The sequence below is a fragment of the Carassius auratus genome, unplaced genomic scaffold, assembly GCF_003368295.1.
Source record: "Carassius auratus strain Wakin unplaced genomic scaffold, ASM336829v1 scaf_tig00005214, whole genome shotgun sequence".
NCBI classification, from domain to species: domain Eukaryota; kingdom Metazoa; phylum Chordata; class Actinopteri; order Cypriniformes; family Cyprinidae; genus Carassius; species Carassius auratus.
In genome coordinates, this window is record NW_020523638.1 from 95843 (window position 1) to 119474 (window position 23632).

The following is a 23632-nucleotide window of genomic DNA, read 5'->3' on the forward strand; positions in this document are numbered from 1 at the left end:
TGTTGACCACTTCATGTGTAATTGGAATAGAATTTTAACCAGATAATGTCACTCAATCATGTTGTTATTACATACAACCTAGCTAACATTACCAGAAAAGTTGCATATTCCAATTTAAACGCAAACCAAGTAATGATGATATGCCATACTGTCCTCATGGGTCAATAGCATTGTTTACATACACCCAAATAATCCATTAGCAATCAGATTGATGGCTCAGTTGAACTGAAAATCCTCTATGTAAACCCCTTAAATGGATCTGCCTGAGCTCGATCTGAATCAATTGTGGGGTGGTGTAGACCTGAAATAATCCTATCAACAGGAAAAAAAAACTGAAGCACGTAAATGCTTGATTCTGATTATTTCCTTAACCAGATTCAAAAATACTGTGCGCATAGTGCAGTGCCATTATGCACGTTTACATATGTAACATTACACAAACATGCAGACATCTAATGTCTTAAGAACTGCTCAGCAGATGAGATGAATATTTGCTTAATATTTTCTAAAATAAAAAAAAGTTTTTCCTGACATAAATCTTTCTTTTTAGATATGTCAGCAATGCAAAAATGCCAATTATGGTTCCTAACGTGGCAGATGCATGTAATGCACAAATAAACACAAATCAGACTGCAACATTTAGGGCTCATATAAACACAACTTTCAGAACTTGAAATCAGATTACATACATTCTGATTTATAATTTTTGTCATTTTGATGTCAATTTTGACAGGACTGAAAATAAGACGTGTGGATTGTATTTCAATGGACTGTAGTTTTAACATGCCAATTCTGTTCTAAACATTACATGTGATCTGTATCCCTCTCAGCTTTATCACAAAGTGCATAAAAATCAATATGGCATTTACTCCAACTAAAAGTGTTCACTTCAAGATGAATGTTCTTGGTTGTATCTTGTACTTCAGTGATGCCTTTTTTTGTATCTTTCTGAAGCTTGACAGCCACTGTTGCATTCACAGAATGGAAAAAAGCAGTGTGTACATTCTTCAAAATGTCTCCTTTTGTGTCACTCACAAATGTAACAACATGAGGGTGAGTAAATAAATACAGAAATTTCCATTTTAGGTGATATATCTCTTTAAGGAAAAGGAAATCACGCTAAATAGCGTGACTTTTTTTATAAATTCCCACATCCGCCCTCATAGAACGGAAATTGGGCTTTTCAGCATGCTAGAAAATTCCACATTTCATCACCCACATCAGCAGCCGATTCCAACCCTGCATTACATACACAACTATGGCTAGGTTTACATTCAATTAACATGTCTGCATTGCAACTCCCTGTGCGAGGAAGCACGGGGGAGGAAGAATATCAGAGCGAAGATCTAATGCTCTGCTAAGTGAAGCTGAAGCAGGATAAGGCCAATGCTCAGAGAGCCGAGCGGCAGAAATGGGCCTAACAATCTCCTCACATCAGCCTCAGAAGGATGTGACAATCAGAGGATACTAACGAGATGATTTTACGGTTCGGCTGCCCCCACCCCTCGGCCCTGCTCATCCACACTCATGCTCTGTTTACGCTGGGGGCAATGGGGTGCCATGTTGGGCACAACTCACATCTATTCCATCTGACTGCTCGCTGTGCCACACAATCATGCATTTGGACACGCATTTGGATGTAAAGGCATGGCGACAATGCTCCCATCTCGACAGAGGCCTGCTTTTTCAAGGACTCCGCACTCGGACCAGAAAGGAGAGAAGCCACGAGAATAGGAACAAGAGGAAAAGGAGGAAAAGGAGTTATATGACCATGGGCGAGACGTTATCAGATAAGAATGAAAGCATTTGGTTCTGGTCTCAGCGTGGCTTTGACGTCATCGTCGAGCAGGATGGATGGAACAGAATAAAGCGTGATGGCGCTTTGCATCACCTCGGAGATACGACTGCAGCCTTATCTGAAACATCTGAGCAACAGCAGGAAACAATAGCCGACTATAAAACCAGGCTGAGGGAGAAAGACCAACTACACATATAGGGAGGGGGACATTTCAAAGTCTTGAAGTAGCAAAGTACCTATTTGTGGCAAATATTATAGCTGATATTTTACCGCAGACAAGTGCAGTGTTAATGATGACAGAGTGCTTTATCATAGCAACAGTTTTTGTCTTTTGATAGCAACTTCAATCAATGTTACTAAATTCACAATTTTAGTTAGCAACTAACCAACCACATTTTTACATTTTTAATTATTAAGATTTACAAAAAAACTGGCATTATATGCTATTATATAAAAAAAATTAGGACATACTGTATATGAAAACAGTATGTGAAATTCAGTAATTATTAGTTGGTAATCATCCCTAATGCGATTCCTTGGAAATCTTAGTTGCACATTGAAAGCACATATTCAAACTCCAACCAGGTATATACCAATGATGTAATGCATGGTTGTTGAGGAACTAGCAAATTATTATCATATGTATTATTTTTAAATAGGATGTTTTTATGTGAGCTAATTAACCCGGTAGCAAAGTGTTCTTATTTTTTTATAAACAGCACGTTTAAAAAACTATTGTAATGTTCCTTTTCATCATATTCATTACTATCGACAAAAAGCCAGTCATCCAAGAACATTATACTGACAAAATGATGCTTCAGGTAAAATCAGAATCTGAACAACAGAAAAGTCAGAAAAATAAATAAAAGACTAAAGAAAATGTTGTCTGTCGCTAATTGTATACTACGTTTGTTGTTATTGTTGTTGTTGTTGAAATGAGAAACACAGCACTGAAAGGAGCTGGCAACCAACATCCCTGCTTCCTAAACTAAACTACTTGACACTTTTATTGAAATAGCCACATAAGATTTGCAACTCTGACTATTCTTGTCCGCAGCAGCTAAATCGTCCCCCCCCCCCCCCTCTCCATTTCTCTCTCTCCTACTCTCTCTCCCTCACAATGATTAGTGTTAGGACTGACAGAGTGCAGCAGTCCTGCCCTGCCCCGGCCAGAACAGTAGTCTGGAATACTGAGAGTTTCTCTTTTCAGCAACCTCAAAGACAGCCAATCACAGTAGTCTAGCCCCGGGGCCTGGCTTCAGCCAGCCAATAGGAGGAGCTTCTTTCTGTCACCTGACAGAATGTGCCTCTGTCCATCAACTGAGTCATATATAGCCATTCCAGCAGCCTGAGACAAGGCTGTGACTGTGTGTGGGACCGGCTGAGGACTCTGTGTACCTACAGTTTGCTTTGTAAACGACAGCGTGTGCTTACGTGTGGGTTCGGGAGCAAATGAAGGGGGCGAACGAGTGAGAGAGAGAGAGAGAGAGAGAGAGAGGGAGAGAAAATTAGAGAGGAAAGAATGTATGGAAAAAAAGTCTGATTATTCTGGAAGTTAACTCATATTGCACTCAAGAAGGACTCAAGATTTCGGAGGCTACTTTTTGATAGAAAAAAAAAACATTTTTTGATTGCATTTTGCCAAAATCACTGGTCTCAAAACAGCAAATGGGCTCTGATGACCTTACAGTGATGGGTAAGTATTTTAATCTTACTTTCAATTCCTTACCCCTTATTTTTCCTCATTTCTGTCCTTTTGTTGTGGCTCAACAGTCGCTTCAAGTGTGACGCCGCGGCGTGCCTTGTGCTTTCACTCTGCCAGAGTTCATAAAGTGCATTCCGCCGTTATGTGCTTGTTTGCTTTTCTGTTATCTGAGTTCTGAATGAGGGCTTACGCTTTTCACACGCAAAGCTCCCGGGCCAGACCGTGACCAGACAGCCGTCTGAGAGACTAACCGTGATGATCCCTATTAGTTCCACTATCATCGCTACTCATACCAGTGGGAAAGACACGAGATAGAGTTGTCAATGACTTGAGCGGCAGGTTTCGTGGCCTTGTCCTAGTTGGAGAGTTTCTCCATCTGGTTCATGCGGGATGGTACGATGTGGCCAAGAGCGCTCAGAAGTGAGGAGATGTGTGGTGGTGGGGGTTAAAGGCAGACAGACAGACAAAAGCGGCAGACCCCCTCCAGACAGACTAGGTCAAGCTTCATCTAGGCCCTGAGCTGTACGGGGTCAGCCGGTTGCTGGGAGAGCGAGAAAGATGGGGTGAGCGATGGGGCCCCTGAGGGTTAGAGGTTGCCAGACTCTTGCTCTCGAAATACGAATAGGAGCAAAGAGTTTTGATGCGCCATAAAGCTGGATTCTCACCGTTTTGGTTTGTGCTGGGGTTTAAGATCGGGCAGATTTATACAAGAAAAAAAAAGAGTGCAGTGAGTTCACTTTAACTGCTAAAACAAGAGGGAGGGAAAGGGTCTGTAATTATGACAAGGAGTCTGTGTTTTTCTTTTCTTTGTGCATGTGAGTGTGTGTATGTGTGTGGGTGGGGGTCACAAGGGTTGTAATGTATTGAGTGACAGCAAACGCGGTCTACTTATTTTTTTTTCTCTTTACGCAAAGCTTATGTCCAAAGGTCTTAATCTACAGAGGCAAGAAGGCACATTATTGAGACTTCAAAACATCACTAAATAGTTAAACGAGCCAATGGTTGAAAATATTTATTCCAGGATATTCAAACAAACCAGCAGCACCGGCGTGATTCTAATCTTCTGAGGAACAAGTCTGATGCAATAAAGTGTGTTTATGTCCAAGAATGTCCTGCTCAGGATACAGACAGTGTTTATGGCAGATGCTTTGAATTACCCAACATGTAGAGTCTTGTTCAATCGTACCAATAGAGGCAGGAACACAAACACACTCGCACAACCTTTCCCCCCACCTTCACTCAAGAGTATTTGACTGATCTGCCACAAAAAATCCCGTCAAAGATCATATCACCACTTCACATTCCCCCATTCTGCCTTTGAATTAAGAAGAGACGAGTCCTACGCTTGGAAAAAACAAAGATTCACAGTCTCCAGCCAGCCAATACAAAGCTCGCACATGCCCTCTGTGTGCAAGATTATCAGACAGTTCTGAGTCTGGGGGGATGGGGCGTCAGGGGCGGGAGAGTGTGGGACAGGATATGGAAGTCTTTGATGCGACTGCAAGGCGGAGAGGAAGAGTGCCCTAATCAGACCCTCCGACCAAGGGCTCACACGGAAGACCACAAGCAACATGCTGTAAAACCTGTCTGAGTAACATGTAGGCCTACACACACACACATAAATGCCATCTCCCATCATCCATTTAATTCCCTGCTTCTCAATCTAATACGGCGGCCTAATCCATCGGCAGGAATCCTGTTCAGCCCCCAAACCCCTGCTCTGATTACACACCAGACAGGAGAGAATAGGTCAGCCTATTGTGATTTAGCCGGACCTGCAGATTACGGCGCCCCTCTTTAGCCTAACGGTTGCTTTGCACATCTGTTCGGTGTTCCTCTGTTGTCTCCCGACAGGTCAAACTGAGAAAAGCACGTGTTTAGAGAAACGACACGTTGTAAATGTTGCAGAGATTGCATCAGTCTTTTAAGCGCTGCGTTGTTGTAACACTGTGAAGGCGAAATTAGGAGTTCACCATCATCTACGCACTGTTTCAGTGGCCGTTTGAGGTGTAAGTTGTACAATCCTTCAGTAGTTTATGGTCTTTTCACAGCCTGAGCCTACATGAGCGTGTGAAGTCATAAAGAACTACCTTTTCGCCCTGTCTGAAGTTAAGCAGGAATAGTGGTTAGGCTTCCTTTCAGAAGATAAGAATGACTTTTATTCAATGCAACGTGAAGTTGCTGCTGAATATTGGAGCGAGTGATCTTGTGATCATGTGGGGAAAAATTTATTTCAGCCAAAGTGGGTTAGCCATCACATGGTATGAAAAATCTAAACACAAATTTTATCACATCAAGACAGATAGGGTTGCAAACCTGTATGACTTTGCTTCTTCTGTGGAACACAAAAGTTGACGTTAAAGGCAAAAACTTTGTTTTAAAACCCTTCTTTAAAACACCTCACAGACGACACAACTATAATTTTAACAGGGTTAAGTGTGTAATGCATCTTCGGTGATAAAGAAAAGCCATTTTTAACCGGGTATCGTTCAAATTCTTTGTCAGTGCCACTACAGCTTTCCTGGAACGTGCAAACGGAATGGTCCGAATTGCCCATTTTTGTCAGAACAGTCGCTCTCATATGGGAAATTAAGGTTTGAATTCGGCCTGCAACGTGCACCTATCCCATTCACTCCACCACTGCTTCTAAAATCAATAAAAGCTGTCAGAAATTGCACCTAGTTTGTTTACAGTGTTTGTTTGTGTCGATCAAATCCATTTAGTAATGTGGAGAAAGACACAGGAAGGGACTGAGCTGTGGAAGATTGCAGCCTCAGCAATAGATAAGGACAGCCGGGTCTGAAGTTTCTCCGTAACGCATTACCAAAGCCCCTAACACTCACTTAAGGAATGAAAGGTGTGTGGTTGAGTGTGTGTGTGTGTGTGTGTGCATGTGAGACAAGCGGAGACGGGAGTGAGAGAAAGATTAAACAGCGGAGCTGGGATTGAAGACCGCAGCATGAGAAGAGGAACGTGTATGATAATGCTCTTAACCCGCACAAAGGGAAGAGAGCCGGAGCTGTGGCAATGCCAGCGCTGTGGTTAATGCTTTCCGAGGGCCTGTCAACCCGCTCACTCACTCTAATCCACTGAGCTTTAGTCTGAGATGTGAACGGAGAAGCCTCCTGATTTCTTTAAGATCAAGCCGCAGTCATCGTCAGGGTTTCAGCATCGTTCTCGAAATGCAGAGAAACGCTTAAGTTAAGTACTTTACGAGTGCCTCATTAGCAAAGTCGAGCAAAGTGTCGCAGATGTGCAGCATTTATCGAGTGTATTGGATGGTAATGTATGCAAACCTCTTAAGACGGGTGACCCCGAGGCCTTTCACAGGAATGCAAGTGTTGTCGCAATAAATCCTGATAGTATGTGCTTGTTTTTCCATGTTTGATTGACATTATTTGATAACCTGCCACTAGCCGGGTGATCATAACTAACATTAACAGTGATGTGAATACGGACAGAGTAGACACAGTCACTCACATGGACAAAGGGATACATCAACATTTAGTAATCGTTATTGCCCCACAGCTTGAGCGTATCAATGTTACTCTTTTCCACAGCCGCATTAGTGAGACGCGCGTGTGTGTGGCGATAAAAAGCAATGGGATGTGAGCAGTGGAGATTAGCTTCAGTTTGAAGCAAACACTGTGGCAGCGTGGCGTCTACGGAACAGATTAAACCCGGATTAAACGTCCAAATCAAGTATGTGTGTTTGTGTGTATGTGTGTGTTAAGCTTTTATTTGGTTACACACATCTTTAGGCAAACACTAATTTAGTGGTGTATCACCTCTTCAAGGTGATTTACGCTTTATTAAACTTCAAATAACAGCTATGCGTCAAAGGGAATTTGCATTTCCTGGAAGAAAATTTATGCCACGTACTCTTAGGTTTTCGGTATGATTACAAGACCAATTACCATTCAGTTCGCAAGAAAGAAGGCCAATTCAGCATGCAAAAGCTATAAGATGATGACTCACATTTTTATATTATGATCACGCCTTTCATTTCGAATGTTCAATCAATGTAGAATTTTCCACCAGAATGTTAGATTTTTTTTTATCTTACATTTCTTATACATACACTTAGAGGTTCAGAAAAATCCTGAATGTTTGTGGAATATCAATACAGTCTTGTTTGGTGCATTCCTCATTTCAGAGGTGTCTGTTTTTTAGACACTTGCAGTAAATAGGTCAGTGTCTATCAGTGACTGTCTCTCTCTCTCTCTCTCTCTCTCTCCCGCAGAATGCCTCGTGAGTGACGGAGAATCACGCTGATGGAGAAGTGAAAGTCTTTCGGCTCTGACCCCGAACAATGAGCTCCGACGTGACGGGAGCAGACAGCCGCCATCATGGAAATGTCACGGCCAACATCAGAGACCCGGCAGCCTACTCTTTCATTCCCTTAATCCACAATCCCTCCTTTCCTCTCCTGAGCGGCATACATATTCAGCAGCTCAAGTCCTCACCATTCTAATGAGGGCTAGACCAGCGGGCTATGAAAAAGAGGAGAGATACGGGGAGGTGGGTGAGTGGCGGGTTAAAAGAAAGGAGAGACCGTCTTTGAACTCCTAAAGAAAGAGAGAGACGAGTGAGAGATGAGGATGAATAGATGGATGGCTGAAGTGATAAGAGACAGATCAAATGCTCCTGATTCTTTCCTGTGGTCTTTACACAGCAGGGTTAGTTGTGTCGATTTAAATGCTGCTTTAAGAGAGCGTCCTGTTATATTTCATCATTTAATTCACTCTGAGACACCTAACGCTGAAGTGTGTCTTTTTTATGTTTGATCTATTTCAGTGTAAAGGGATGCTTCACCCAAAATGACGATTCTATTATAATTCATGTTGGTTTAACTTCATTTGTTCTAAATGTTTAGCAGAACAGTCACGTCACACTGTTCCGTAAAACTTATGTGACCACAGGTTTGGAATGACGTATGAGTGATTTTATTTTTCAACAAACTCTTCATTGTATATGCAGAGACACTTATAAGTTTGAGGCAGGTCTGTTGGTTTGTCTGACCAATGGCAGGAAAGATTATTTTTTGCAGTTTCTTTTGGCACAAGAAAAACGAGACAGACCAATGAAAGAGAGAAAGCAATGACTCCATAAGTTAAATAATATTCTGAGGTAGTAAAGAAGTCTAAAATGTACATTAATGGATTTAACAGAAGCTATTATCCAAATCGACTTACAAAAGAGAAGCAAAAGCAAATTATTGTCCTTTCTCTGATTAGGTCAATTTTGTGTGGATTTTAGAAACAGAAAAATATCTATGCATTATGTTTTTTTTTTTTTACTAATTTAATCTTTACACACTTGTATGCCAAATTTCAAATGTACTACACAGTTATACAAATCTTCTATTGTATATTATGATACTTTATAGAGATACACTTTTTTTTAAGTAGTTCCACAATTCCAGTTCCACATTTTCAAATATTATAGTGAACAGTGAACTTTAAGGAAATACCTTGTAAAATTAATGGTCCTTTAAATGAATTACATTTAAATCAATAATACATTATTTTAACATATCTCTATATATTTACGAATATAATATTTATTCATATCATAAATTTTATATATATATATATTATATTATATTATATTATATTATATTATATATATATATATATATAATATATATTCAATTATATGCAGTAATTTAATTATATATGAATACATTTAAATTAAAAAATATCATAATTGCACTTAAAACATTTACATTTACAACATTTACATTTACAGTCACACTGGCTATAAAATAAATGTTTTAAAATATGTTTTCAGCAATAAGTATCATCTCTAAAAGTAAAATCTCTGTATCAGTGCATTCCTAGTTCAAAGCCTCAAAAAGGAGACATTTTTAGCTGCAACTAAAGCAGTCTCTGGGCATATATGCTCAAATGAATGCTGCAGTGGTGTGAAATTGGTCATTTTCAGCACTCCTAGACTCTTGTAAAAGTAGAAGAGGGTGCCTGAGGTCTGTTTTCCCCTCCTCACACACAGCTAGCAGTGGGAGGCAGGAAGTGCGGCCTGAAAGACTCGCTGGACGCACTATCATAAGGGGAAGTTCCCGTTCCCATTCGCCGCTTTACAAACCAGATGTCTCATGGCCTGGATCTGTTTTTTGGTACAGAGCGATAGTGCCAAATGTGCAGTGAGTGCACTTCAAACTGACGCTGTAAGCAAGCGTGCTTCAGATAAATGAGGGAAATCAGGATCGCGTGCTAATGTTTTTGCATTTTTAATAGAGGATAGAGAGATTATGAAGCTTTCGCTTGCTCTTGAGGCAGGCTTTACACACAGCGTCTGCTAGTCGTCCATTGTTGCTGTGAGCAGGTGTGTGAAAGGTGATAACATAGTCTGCTTTGGGGTTCACTAAAGCTGGGGGTTTCACCTGCCCACAAACACACACATGCAGGCCACCAGCCGTTAAACCGTTCCACGTAGCAGAAACCAGGTGCAATAACCCAACGCTAGAGCTCTCAGTTTCAGTAAAGATCCAGCTGAAGTCAGTATCTGAATGGTATTCATTAATATAGATAGCATCGCATGATTATCAAGGGGAAAATTCACATTTATGATTTCTGTCATAATGTAATCAGTCATAAATTTTGTATTTGTGTTAATTAGCCGTTTTCTGAATTAGTATAGAATAGAATTATACACAGAATGCAAGAAACACTCCCATCACATTATATTCAACAAAACTGCAGGTTTACGTTTCTGTGATGGTGACAGTAGACTCATATACTTGGAAGTTAGTTTAGCATTAGAGGGACAATGAATTAACTTTAGCTTCTTAACTTTAATTTAGTATTGCATTTTTGGTACCCTTGTGAAAAGAAGTAGAATTTAACATATGAAAAGAGCACTTTTGGAAACAGTATACTTAAGAGCAACTAAACGTATTGATTTGGACACTTAAATGCATGTTAATTAAAGATAAATAAAAATGCATGTTTTTGTTAAACCACTTAAGCAGGACTTAGGTACATATTTATCTGTAATTTCACAATTACTCCCAAAACGTTAATACAAAGTGCACTTTTTAAAAGTTTACTTGCGTGTTAATAAATATAGTCATGAAAGCATGCTTTCTTCCAAGTACACTCAAGTGGCTTTTCGTTTCATTAATATTATCTGTACGTGCACACTTTAAAGATCTGAAGTACACTACAAGGGCACAGTCAATAGAATTAAGCACACTTCTTTTCCCCAATGTTAGAATTCTGGTCAATACTGAAAAGCCAGTAATTATTTTCATGTTATAGCTGATAACAATAAATGTCTAAAGTATTTTGTCTGAATAAATCAACAATAAACCACCGAAAAATGGAAAAAATTAATCATTGCATTTGCTAAAAGTGAATTGCTAAAAATTAATTTGAAACAGTATATTTATTTTGAAAAAGTATATTTAACGTGTAATTAAATTATTAGTTTTTTTGAAGAGTAACTTTAAATGAGTGTTATGAAGGCAAAGGTAAAAATGGAGGGAATCCAAATGTAAAATTAAGGCAATGCACAATTAAATATACAATATTGGATTTTTTACAAAAATATGTTTGAGATCCAACAATAATAGGCTCCAGCAGTATCACCACAGACCCCAACAGACATGCCTGTGGCTGCTAGAAGTCTAAAAACGCTTAATTACAGCCGTAATCATAACCTTGACTATTTGATTAGTTCTGCAGCCTTAAATATTTCCTTCCTTTAAAAGAGTTCTTTCTTTCTTCCTTTGTGCCATAAAATGATGGCGAATGGCCATCCATACGAAACTGCATCCGAAAGAACTGCGCAAACTTACGTTCTTTTTTCATTGTCATACCTCGAATGATATTCTAATCAGGGATTTTTTAAATCCCCCAACATACTCAGCCCTCTTGATTTCTGTGCCAGAGAAGTGAGTGGGGGGGGCTCGGGGGTGGAGAAAAAAAGACAGCATATAGTGTGTTTAAAAGTCGCTGGGATTGGTTGTGTAGTTTGAAGGAGCAGTCGAATGGGAGCGTGCATTAATAATGCATGCCTGGCTCAAAGAGCTCTCACACAGGAAACACAGACTGGGGTTCAGATCAGGGTAAAGAGAGAGAGAGAGAGAGAGAGAGAGAGAGAGAGAGAGAGAGAGAGAGAGAGATTAAAGAACAGTAACAGGCAGGAATCACTGAGGTTTATTGGATTTTAACCTCACAATTGTATTTTGTCTCATGTTGTGATGTGTTTTTCTTATTCTAGTCTTCAGCTTTTCTTGAAGAATCCATTAAATTGTTTGGTTAATGCCCTTTTTAGTCGTGTGTTTAGACATATTTCCAGTTTTAAAAAGGAAGTTTGGGTTAGACATTAAATATTTCACTTCCTAGTCATTTGCTGGTGGTATTGAGGGCGGGGCATTCACATTCTAAAGAGCATCTGATTGGTCAAAAATCTGTGTAGTGCAGGACGAGTCATCGTCATTCAACCTCCAAGCAAATAGACATGATTAAAAGTCATGGAGTCTTTAAAAGTTATTTTTTTAGTTTCACAATCATTGCAATCCAACAATTTTGTTGTTGTTGTTGAATATCTTGTTAATTTTCTTTCACTATTTCATGTTGACTTTAATTCCTTTCCAACTTCAAGTAAAACTTGCTCTATACCATCAGAATTATACCAAATCGCACCTGGTTCTTCTACAGTAGGTCTTCACTAAAAGGCCCATTGTCCTACAAGATTTGCTGGTCCCTTGGTGAACATTCAACGCTGTCGGTGAGTTTTGAGCTTCTGAAACAAACCATCGACCGTTGACTGTACCCTGAGGGTCGCCAAAAAAAGCTACGTAAGCGAAGCAATCTAGAAACGGATCTGGAAAGAGCTGTATGGGTGTATTAGCCCACTAATGACTGCAATAAACATTCATTGCTGTCGGTGGGTTTCCAATGGACACAACTCACTGATCAATGAATGCAAACTGCGGTACAAGAACCTCAGTTAAAAACAGCAGGAGTCATTTGCACAGTGTTAAAAAGACAGCAGGACACGTTCAAAGACTAAAAGGTTAAGGTAAGTCCACCATCTACTTTGTATATCATAATAACAAGATGTTTTTTACACTTTTCATTCAACTGACAATATTCATCACAGATTAATTAAACAGTAGAAATTACCGTATTAGCAATATTAGACAAACAATAGTGCTATTTTATTGAATACCAGCACGGCTGAGTTTCACCTGTAGACAAGAAGCCGCATGACGTGCTTCAGGATTGCTCCAAGAAAACACAAATGCACCAGTTTCCCAAAAACTGTCCTACCAATGCACTCCCTGTTCCACTTCAGCTCCACATCACACGCAGATCTGGCCTGGATCGTTGTGAATATGGATAAATGGAGTTGTGCAAACACTATCAAACCCCCGGATATACATATTCCATGTGCTTAAAATCATTTCAGGCACCTTAGTAATCACACAGCAAAACCCTTGCAACCACCCACAATGCCCTAGCAAGCAAACATCACTCATATCGGCTTTGGAAAACGGTGCTCACTCAAGCAAAACATGTTTGAACCTGGCTCCCAACATTTCCTGTACTGATTCTCCTCATCACTAGGGTTATTATTGTTAACTAAAACAATTAGATATAGATATATCATAGATAGATAAGGGAACCCCAACTGTGTTTATTTTTTATTTATTTTAGAAATATGTATTGTAGGCTTTTATACCTATGTGTCATACTCTTTTACCTTTTGTTCTTTAATATTTTTAGTTTTTCATTTAAATGTTAATTTTGTTGTATGCATTTGTCATTTTTAATAATTGTATTTTTAAAATGTGTTTAGTATTTATACAGTTTCAGCTTTTAGTTTTATGATAGTAGTTGCTTTAATACTAAAATTGATTGTTTCTGCTGTCGCTCTGGATAAAAGTGTCTGATAAATGAGTAAATATATTAAAACCATTTGTGTCAATTGAAATTAAAATAAATATTATATAAAAATATGATTTTACAGAGAATTTCTTGTCTTTTACTTGTTTTACAAATAACCTAAATAAAAATTGGAAAGGTTGAAATGTGTGTGTGTGTGTGTGTGTGTGCATATATGTATGTGTGTGTGTGTGTGTGTGTGTGTGTGCATAATAAAAAAACTTTAAATAAAAATACATTAAAATTAAATAATAAAAATGGGAAAAATACAAAAAATTATAATACAAATATTAATAAAAACTATAACAGTACATAAATAATACAAAAATGACACTGCTCATCACCCCGTTATTTCTATTCCTAACAAATATGGTTAGCATATCAAACTCTAGCAAAAAAATGCTCCCCAGACACTTCAGCAATCACATAGTTCTTCTAGAACCTTCCCAAGATCTTCAGGAAAAAAATATTTCGAACCCAATTTGAATTTATATTTCCTCAATGATCACCACAGGAGAACATGTCACAACATGTGCACAATCTTGCAATTTTTGTTTTAGACTTCTTCAAACACACTGACATTTCCTATGCAACCAAACACAGGACCGATTCAAAATTCATATAATAGTTCTCAGTGTATTCGGTGCACTCTACAGTAACTAAACAGTACTATTGTCTGGTCGGTGGATGGCTGGGTGGTGCTTTGGCTGACCTCTAAACCTGGTCCAGACTTCTCAGCATCATCATGCTAAAATAAATCTGGCCTGAAATAGATCACAGCTCAGCACAAAACCTCAAATTGCATGAATAAATGAATGTATAAAAATACAACAGTTACCACTGAGGAGCTAAGCAACACCTTTTTCACGCTCATGTATGCTGACCTTCCTGCACAAGAGTACAGAGAAACACCCAACACAGTTTATGAAAAGATTGTTTCCCCTTTTTTCAGCAGGAAGAGATAGAATCATCTGGAAACAATCCCAGCGTAATTGCCCTGTTTAGTTTGCTTTACGTGCTGGGAAATTTCTAACACATTGACATTTTCCAGTCAGCCTAAACCAAGCTTTCGTCTTCTTATTTTTTTCCTGCTCTTTCTTTTCTCTATTTGTCTTTTACAGTGGAAAGTGTCTGAAGTGAAGGAGGAATATGGCTGGGTTCGTGTCTCTGCTGCCTATATGGAGATTTTACTATGGTGACCAGACCAAACTGGCACTCTGCTGTGACTCTGAGAGAGAACTGACTCACAGGACTATAATAGCATTAAAACCCACAGCATGCAAACAAGCGAAGTCTGGAGAGAGTGCACTGACCACAGTCTTGGCCTGTGTCTTGGACTTGCTTTTTTCAACCATAAATTGGTCTTTTGCTGCAAAAAAAACATACTTAAAGTGAGAGTTCATCCAGAAATTAACATTTTGTCATCATTGGTTTCATGTCTTTACAACCTGTATGACTTTCTTTATTCAGAAGACCATGCTAGTCACTCTTTTCCATGCAATTACATCAAATTGGCAAAGCAGGATACAAAAAAAGGTTAAAAAAAAAATGGACATTAATTAGATGTCCATAGGATTTGTGATTCTTCTGAACTGGAATCATTAGAAAAATTAACAGATCATGTTTTACGTTGTTATTCAATAAGATTAATTAAATGATTCAGACTGGTCTTAAAAATGAATTCAAGATTTAAAAAAAGAACTATTCATTTACAAATCAGCCCTTTGTGGGAAAAAAAAAGAGTATCTCTTATGGAAATAATATAATTTAAAAGAATATACTTAGGTGTGAACTGAATGTAATGTTTACAGACTGCATATTATTTCTATTAAATTGTATAAAATGTATTATAGTTTAAACTTATATTACATGCAATTACTTGAGCTTTTTTGAAAGACATAGCAGTCTTATATATATATATATATATGTTTGTGCATATATGTAAAATATATGTTCATGTGCATTTGCTGCATTTTCAGTCCAGATCACTAAATATGGATGTGAACAGCACAATAAACAACACAATTGTCAAATTTATTTAGCATTTTATGTAAGCAGAATATTCAACTTATACAATGTGGGGCAGCATGAAGCATGAAAATCTGTTTTGTTTAATTTCATATCGGGCTTCTGTTTCAGATAGATCGACTAAGGGTTAATTAGATAATCACACGGCAGGCTACGTAACACAGAGAGGAAATGCGAGTGTGTGGGTCTGTCACAAAAATCAGTGACTCATGCTAGTGACATTCCCTTCTCCCTCACTGAACGCGCTGATGCTACAGGAAGTGACAGGAGAACAGTCTGACCCATTTCTGGATGACCGGGGAGCACTCCGGCAGCCTGACCCCCAGTCAAACACGACAAGCAGAAGATGCATCAAGCATAAAAAAAAAGTAACATTGTTTGCAACAAACAGTGAACTAGCTCTTCCTATATTCTGAAAGGAAACACACAATGGGGTCTGAGGTCACTAGTGAGGATGCTTCTGTTTTGTATTTCTCAAGTTTAAAACCACTTCTAGAACCATTACAAATCATATTGCAAGCACTTAAAACTGAGTTTTGAATTCCAAGAGGTGTTAATATTTCAGACATATTTCTAATAAAAATTCAGTAACAATATACATTGTTATTTAATTTGTATTAATATTTTGGTCATATGGATGGCCTTTTTTGCCACTCTTGCTGTCTTGGTAAATATGTACATTTTAATTAATTAAATTTAATTTAATTTCAAGTTTTGGTTGAAAATACATTATTAGAGGTACTTTTAATTTCTCTCTATATTTACCGTAATTAAATAAAAATACAAATAAATCATTCTTACTGACATCATCCTTCCTTTAAGCAAAATCTCCTCTTTTAATCACTTTATATAATGTTTTGTTGCAATTTTACTGCAAAATACTCATATTTCTACAAAATCCACTTACTGTGTTTGTAAATCACTTATGACGGATAAGTGGATATATAGAGAAATATCAGAATTACATTCTCTCTTTGTGGCACTCAGTAGTTTCACAAGCTTACAATTGAAACAAGGCCTGTAATGAAACGGTCAACCTTGTTACCTTACTGAAGGCATATCTATATCCCAACGCATATGACATGTATATTTTAAGCTAGTTCATATAGCTTGAGCAAAATGCTAATTATTAATGCGTAAACATTAAATGTTTGTTAGAATGTTTACAGTTCTACAAAATAATAATTAAAAAAATCTTTGAACTTAAGTTTAGCAATGTTTGCTTATTTGTCCATTTGTTTATCTAACTTTATAAACTGAATCAGTTTCAGAAAGGTGCTATAAAGGATAAAACATTATTACGATAAAAAAATAAAAATAAAATAAAATCACCTTAATCGAACTAAAAAACACAAATTTCAAGAAACAACCCAAAGTGTTGTACGGAAACTTTGAATTAAAAAAGCACCTCCAGCCAACTTTTTGAAAATAGATAAAGTTAAGTGGGGAAAGCAAGAAATAATGTTTGAGAGAGAAGAAGAGAGAGGGAAGGTATGTGTTTGGCCCTGTTATGTGAGGACAGCAGAGAAGCATGTGTTGGAACAGAGCCTACTGTCTGCATCTGGGTGCTGGGTTCATCGAGGGCACATGAGGTGCAAAAGCCCTATATATTCAGCCCGCTGCTCTCTACTGACCCCTTGTGCTTGCCTCAACAACAGCATAACGATTTGGGCATCTGCACAAATAAAACACTGACTTTGTGTCTAGAGTACAGGGAGAAAGTGAGGGAAGATGTGTCAGTGGGTAACATATGTCCCCCCTTAATCTAGCAAACTGCTCATAATTACTGTCAGGTGCCCTTAGAATAAGTCCATTATATACAGCTGCATGTGATTGAGGGACGCAAAGGTACATACGTAAGTTGTTAGCATTTGTAAAAAAATATGTAGTCTTTTTCTTATTAGCATATATTTTTACACATTTTAAATCAAAGTGAATTAGTTTATCTAGGCCACATGGTTGGATCAATTCGTGGCCCTTGAGATGAGGTGACTGAGGTGCCCTTGAGCAAGGCATCGAACCCCCAACTGCTCCCTGGGCCCCGCAGCACATGGCTGCCCACTGCTCCGGGTGTGTGTTCACGGTGTGTGTGTGTGTGTTCACTACTGTGTGTGTGTGCACTTGGATGGGTTAAATGCAGAGCACAGATTCTGAGTATGGGACAACATACTTGGCAACATGTCACGTCACACTTCACTTTATAGAATTTATATAAATGTCACTGTAGTTAATAACAAACAAAAGTTAATAAAAACATTTGAGCTGATAATTTAAGCTACTGTAGTTGCCAAGGAAACATTTCTATTAAGTCTATTAAAATAACTAAAACTAAAAAATATATTCGAACATATTAAAAAAACATAAAACAAAAAAATAAAAACAAAAACAAATAACACTACTAAAACATTAAAATTAAATAAAAACTATAAAATTAAAATTAAACCAGAAAATATAAATATAAAACCTAATTCAAAATATTACTAAAAACGTTATCAATTTTAATAATATAACTCTAAACATGGGTTATTATAGTTACTTCCTCACCTGAAATAAAGTAAAAATTTTTACTATTTCAGGTTTTCTACTTCAAGATTTCAGAATGTGATTTCAATAATAATTGTTTGTGAAATTGATTATCAATTTCTGACTGAAAAAAAAGAAGAAAAATGTGTGCACTGGTATATATGGTTTATATGAGGACACTTCCTGTGTCCCCTTAAAAAAAAAGCATTAAAAAAAAAAAATACATACCAAACGGTGTTCTAAAATTGTCAGTAGTTTTCTGTAAGGGGTAGGTTTAAGTGTAGGATTGGTGTAGCACGAAAGAAAATAGTTTGTACAGTATACCATTACACCTATGGAGACTCCCAGTAAACCACAAATGCAAGTGTGTGTGTGTGTGTGTGTGTGTTCCTTTGCATGCATGGGTCAAACAACAAGCCTTGTGCCAGACACAACATCCCACCGGCGAGTGTGGCGACCCTCTCCACAAATCCAAACAAAAACATTTGCTGCCTCCCCGGCTTTAACACAGCACCCAGCGTGCTGACTGGCCCCCTTTCCCCCTAATCCCATTGGTCACGCCAGCCACACACACTGGGGATTGGACGGGGAGATGGAGTATCCATGGAAACCAGAAGGATGGATCAGAAAGTTGACAGGTTGCTCAGATTAAGGGCAGTGCTTTTCTTTTATTTGGGGTTTAGGCCCTACACAACTCTATTAACACTGAAACTAATGCCGAACATAGCCTGCAAAACACACATGCCCCCCCACACACACACACACACACAGAGAGAGAGAGAGAGAGAGAGAGAGAGAGAGTGTGTTTACTTTGCAACTGGATTTGGATTTCAGACTTGCCGGAATGAAGGGGGATGTGCAATGAATAAAAACATTTAAAAAAACATAATTTAACACCTCAAGTACTACCAAATCAACATGGCTAATGTAATATATAGTATACTGCAATTAAAATGAATGACTGTGCAGTTGCCTTTCTATTTAGTTTTTATATTGTTGAGTGGTGCTAGGTTTAGAGTACGGAGTGGTTTTAGGTGATAAAACACATTTTAGTGTCAATTTAATTTATACCTTGAAAAGGGTATTAAAAAAAATGGTTTTCGAAACAACATACTGTTAAAATGTTACAGAAACAAGACTGTAAAATGCTACAGTAAAAAACAGGTTAATAAGGTAACTGAATTATTACTGTACATTGATTTATTTGTAATTTACTATAAAAATGCATAATGCTTTTTGCAAATAAAACTATGACTTATACAATTTATGGTAGAAATCAACAGAACATTCCCATAAGCCACTATATGACACCACATATATTTATAAGGTTTAGCATTCAGAATATGTCTTTTAACACAGAATTTCCAAGACGTTGTTTTCCACTGAAGCATTTATTGTAAAAGCTATAACCATGAGTTTGTTTTCCAGTGTTAAATGCATGAGTCAGTCTTGTGCATTACCTTTGTGGCTTTGAGTAATCAGTATTACTAGTGATCAGCAAGATTGGCATCTTTATGGTTAATGACGATATAAATTTGATACAGAAAAGAAAAATGCAGACATAAAAAAAAAAGGTAACCAGAGTGCAGTGCTAACGTACCCATTTCACCCTTACGTTTCCAGCCCATCATAATTCAATCACAATCTCAGTAACAATAGCCCTTTCTCTGGTGTGGTGCTTCAACAGGTCCCTCATGCCTCTTTTCCCTCATCACAGCTTCCCAGAGGTTTACGTGAAGCAGTCACACAGAGGTCAGCAATGGCTGAACTGAAAATGACCCTTTCCTCTTACAGCCAACACCTGGCACCACAGCGTACACACAGAGAAAAGCAGAAGGAGGGGGAAAGACAAAAAGCAATAGAGTCTATAGAGAATGGAAAACACTAAAAGAGGAAGAAATGTACTTGAGATGAACCTGGACATCAAGAGATCTGTGAAAACAATCAATTCAGCCACTTTAAGGCAACTCAACCAAAGTTAGTGGGCCTAAAATTCAAATATTTAACTCTGCTGGTTCACATTAAAAAGATAATTCTGATATTGGATACAATTTTCTATAGTTTAGTTTCTGAAACTATTACAAACACATAAAAAATTTATAATTGGCGATTAAAAATATATATATATATTTTAAAAACTGGCATCTAACATTCAAAACCAAACTATACATTTGAGTTTGCACTGATATCTTGTTCATCGTGTTCCAGTCACAGTGATTTCTGGAGGCAAATTTACTTATAGAAATAACCAATCAATACACTATGAAGAATGTTATCCAAGAAATCTCACTGGATAGTCAGTACGAGTGTATTATTATTCATGGAGCCAGCCAAATGATCACAACAAAGGTCAGAGGTCAAAACTAGAATACACAATCATAAAATTCCAAGCTCAAATTCTAAAGCAGAGAAATGCTGCCTTCCTAAAGTGATATACAGAAGCAGAAGGCATCAAGGCACATTCATATCAAATCTTTGCTTGCATTCAGTCCTGTAAGATGCTGGTCAGATGTACTCTTCACTGGTAATAATATCTCACAGTCCTTTTTTTTGTATGCTTTTTTTTTTGTTTTTATAAATTTATGTTATGTTGCAGCTTGAAACCAAATAGCTTCTTTTGATTTCAAAAACAGCACCTGTTTACAGACTGAATTGGATTGGAGGATGTGTCATTGTATTTTGGTCAGCAAATTGAGTAATTACAAGTATGGTAAACACAAAACACAACACAACATTTATATATGCACAAATACATGCTAAGCAACATTTAGTTTGTTGAACCACAGTGCAAAGCAATGGACTATAGGATAATGGTGGATAATAGGAAGCCCCCTGGTGGACATTTACAGTTGACACACTATAACCTGTGTTAGCTTTCAAATAATTATATTTCTTAACTTAGAAATCTACCAAATGTAATGCTTTTTATAAAAATAAAAAAACGAGCATAGAAAAAAGTAAATTAATTAAAAATTAATTTATATTTATTTTACCCACACTTCCTTGTTTAAAAAAAAAAAGAAAAAAAAAATTGTTTAAAAATAAATTGACCTTACCTTGCTCCTCTGCATCCAATAGATCACCACAGAAACCTGCATTGAGAAAATAGTAAAATTGTATATAGTTTGCATAAATGCAGACACAGAATGAATGTGTCTCATACACACAACAAAACATATGAAACATAAATAACATATGAAACACACTTTGTTATATATATATAAACCACATCTGACTGCCAGCAACATGAGAGTTTAGCCTTCACCCTTCAATATAAGCCAAAGGTGGAAGAGTGGACCTTGGTCTGTGTGGCATTAAAAGGGTCCATTAGCAGTGGCTCTGCATTTCACCTCAGCTTCCTGTTAGCAGTATAAACAACATGACCCAGTAATGATGCTCTTGCATTCTGCCTTTGGTCAAAAGTTCATCAGACAGCCCTTTGAGATCAAACAACTGAATTTTACGGCTCTAATTTCTCCTATCTATGCCAATTATCGCAAGGTGTCAATAAGAAACCCGTCCAATCTCTAACTCTCACCGCAGTTGCTGGGTTGTGGAGTAAAACACTGATTTCATTTAGATTAGAAAAAAAGAAAAGGTTATGGTGGCAAGGACATTTTAACGCATGGCAACCTGTTACATCATGTGCAATTATGAGCCACCTGGAACTAAATTCCAAGCAAATTGACACATTTTCAAACAAAAACAGTGGAGATACTATATAATAGCTATATTGTGATAGAGCCCTTAATTTGTAAAGACTGGTTTGAATGCCTATATTGATTGGCTGTTTACAAACCTTAGAGAATAAGAATGAGTGACCCGACTGATGCCACTGTATTTGACATCTGGGTTCTCCTGGGACATTTAATGCAGTTACAAGGAAGAATGGCTTTATGGTTGGGGGTTTGAAGGACAGAGAGAAACAGCTCGTTCAATTCTCACCGGCTAATTTTCTCTCTCCAACACCTTCACCTTCTCTCCAAAAAAAAAAAAAAAAAAAATCACAGACACACTTGTAACTATTTGACAATCCTGATGTCATTTGGTGTAACATATGCAAATGGATTATTTGAAATTGTTTATTATCTAGAACTGCATTGATAAGACTATAATTCAACAAAAAATTAACTCTCAATATATGAACTCTGTCATCATTTATTCACCCTCAAGTCACCTATATGATTTCATTTGCTGAACACAAAAGAACTTTAGCAGAAAAGCTGCTCTTTTCCATAGTTTAAACGCGAATGGGAACTGACAATGTTGAGCTCCAAAAATGATGAAAACACCATAAAAGTCCACAATGTGATAGGTGTGATCCCGAGAACAAATTGACATTTAAGAGAAATAAATAAATAAATAAATTTCTATGATTTGCTGTAGTACATCAGTAGGAAATATCAGTTTACATTTCCAAACATAATTTTTGCCATTAAATGTAATAATCCAGAGAGATTTTTGTTTGCACAAAAAGTCTGACAACAGCCAGTGGAATAACATGAAGAAGCAGAACAAACTGAGACAGACTCAGTCCAGAAGAACTGTGGCAATGTCTCCAAGACACTTCAAGAAACCTGCAAAGCTACAGTACTGTGCAAAGTTTTAGGCACTTGTGTAAAAATGCTGTAAAGTGAGGATGCAGTCAAAAATAATGCCATAAATAGATTTTATTAATTAACTTCTATTTACTTAACTAAATTAAATCAACATTTGGTGTGACCACACTGTGCGTTTAAATAAGCTTTTGTCCTATAGGTGCACTTGCACATTGTTTTTCAGGTAGCTTTGCAGGTAGGTTTCTTGAAGTGTCTTGGAGACATTGCCATAGTACTTCTGGATTTAGTCTGTCTTCGTTTGTTCTTGAGCAAATGATAGAAATAACTGACATAAAACCAGGTTTGGTAGGTGAACATACTAGTGGCATAAGACTTCTGCACAGTAATGTATATATATATATATATATATATATATATATATATATACACACACACACACACACACACACACACAAATAAATAAAATAAATAATAAATAAAAATTTGTTTAAGGCTTCTTTAGAATTTTCTGGGTTGTGGTACAAGATAAGGAGGCTGTTTAGATAAAGCTGTAATGACTAGGTTGTGGCCTCAAATTCCTAAATGAGTGCAGGTTTCCCCAAGTTCAAAAGTTCACATTTTACAAGCATTTAAAGACCAGTGACCCATGGCATGTCCAAATAAAAACGTTCCTGTTGTTGACTCCTCTCCTTCTGTATTTATTTCTCACCAAAAACGAAAGAAAAAAGAAACATAAGACTTCATCTTCCCTACTGTAAATACTGTAAGTGGTAGGCTACACTGAATTGCCTATACAAAATGATTTTTATGAATTATTAATTTAAAATTAGTGGCAAGGGAAATTATTATTATTATTATTATTTATTTTTCCGTTTATTTAAGCAATTATGGTTTTAAATTCAGTGAATCAAATTACATAACAATCACCATTATAATTAAATTGAACTGAATTAAAAGAAAAACATCATACCACTTGCTGTCGTCCCAAAATGTTTCTTGGAAAAGTCAACCCTGCGTATTTTGTCCACCATATCTCTTGCTTATTTTCCTTAAAGTTGCACTTTCTCCGTTTTGCCGATCATGCTACGTTTTAAATGAACAAGTT

The 23632-nt window shown here is 37.3% G+C and overlaps 1 long non-coding RNA gene across 1 annotated transcript; it reads left to right on the forward strand.

Moving 5' to 3' along the window:
* The first annotated feature begins 3422 nt into the window (after positions 1-3422).
* Positions 3423-8509, forward strand: LOC113070679 (uncharacterized). Its single transcript, XR_003279978.1, has 2 exons — positions 3423-3494; positions 7747-8509. It is a non-coding gene; the product is annotated as an uncharacterized LOC113070679 (long non-coding RNA).
* The last annotated feature ends 15123 nt before the right edge of the window (positions 8510-23632 follow it).